The sequence below is a fragment of the Jaculus jaculus genome, chromosome 1 (assembly GCF_020740685.1).
Source record: "Jaculus jaculus isolate mJacJac1 chromosome 1, mJacJac1.mat.Y.cur, whole genome shotgun sequence".
Taxonomy (NCBI): Eukaryota; Metazoa; Chordata; class Mammalia; order Rodentia; family Dipodidae; genus Jaculus; species Jaculus jaculus.
In genome coordinates, this window is record NC_059102.1 from 336,207,721 (window position 1) to 336,209,279 (window position 1,559).

The 1,559-nt window shown below is 46.5% G+C and overlaps 1 pseudogene; it reads right to left on the reverse strand.

The window, feature by feature from the left end:
• LOC101596390 lies at positions 1 to 368 on the reverse strand (annotated as a pseudogene).
• Between the last annotated feature and the right edge of the window lie 1,191 nt (positions 369 to 1,559).

Consider the following 1,559-nt stretch of genomic DNA (forward strand, 5'->3'; position numbering starts at 1 on the left):
TCATGACTGCCCATCCCTTTCCAAAGCTTCCAGTTTCTGAAGCAGCGCTGAGCGTGTCCAACAAGGAGTAGACGGTTTTGTGATAGGGAGTCTGCAAGTGATCACCCACCTGGTCGAAAGCGTAAGCTACCACCTAAGCCTTGCTTCTGTGAGCTCCAGGCAGTATCTGCTCCTTTCCTTGGTTTCCACGTTGATGTAGGCTACGTCGTTGACAAACATGCTGTTAACAGCAAAGAGAACATCGTTCACGACTGCTGCGCCTTCCAGCCTCATGTCCTTCATGTCTGTTCCTTCAAACCCATTGAGCCCTGAGCTGTCTTCAAACCCGACACACTGCTTAGCTCCATGGGATTAGAGTCTGCTTCCATTCTGCGCGCGCCCAGCCCATCGTCGTCCTCGTCCTCCTCCCCTGGCGACAGGAGCCCACCCGCGGCATGGCCCACCTCTGCCCCGCTCCCCGCCCACTCCTGCAAATGTTTTTTGAACACTTATGTTTATTGGAGTTTTTAGAGAAGAAGTCTGGGCTCTGGCAGTCTCAACAAATGGGTCTCTCCAATCCATCCTCAATATATCAATCAACTACCTGTGGTGGTTTGATTCAGGTGTTCCCCATAAACTTATGTGCTCTGAATGCTAGGTCCCTAACTGCTGGCAGTTTGGGAATATGATCCTCCTGGAGGTGATGTGTTGTTGGAGGCAAGCTAATGGGTGTTATAGCCAGCTTCCTCTTGACAGTGTGTGACACACTCTCCTGTTGCTGTTGTCCACCTTGTGTTGGCCATGAGGTGATGTCCACCCTCTGCTCATGACATCATTTCCCCTACCTCCATGAACCAAAATAAACCCTTTCCTCCCACAAGCTGCTCTTGGTCAGGTTTTCTGACAGCAACTTGAAGCTGACTGCAATAGTTAAATTGGTAGCAAAGTTGGGTTGTTGCTGCTAAAAACCTGACTGTGTGACTTTTGGCCTGTTTGGACTGATTTGAGGAGGAATGTGGAAGGATTTGAAACTCTGGCCTAAGAGATGCCTTGAAGTGTTGTAAGTACAGCTTGATGAACTATTCTGGTCAGAGTGGAAAGACCTGAATGCTGTGAGAACTACGGACAATGAGGTTTGGCTTATGAGGGGGAGAAAGAGCTTTGCTTACATTGGGCTTGAAGCATTTTGTGTGAGAGGCTTGCTGTTATGCCCACGTCCTGAGAACTTGTGAAGGTTGTATTGCATAGAAATGGACTTGTGTAAACAGAGGGATACACTGTGCCAATCATATTGTCTTCTAATATGCATATTATTTTATGTCCATAGATGAGTATTGCTCTCACTTTTTGTCAGAGAAGTTTCCTTTTGCAGATGGCAGTGATTCCTGGGGAGATTTAGAACTCATCATGGTGCTGAGAATAAGTGACAATTTCTTACTGCTGTGTAGAATTCCATTGTGTACATACCACATTTTAATTATCCATTCTTCTAGTGATGGACATCTGGGTTGATTCCACCTTTTAGCTATTACAAATTGAGCTGCTATAAACATAGTTGAGCAAATCTCTCTGGACTTTGG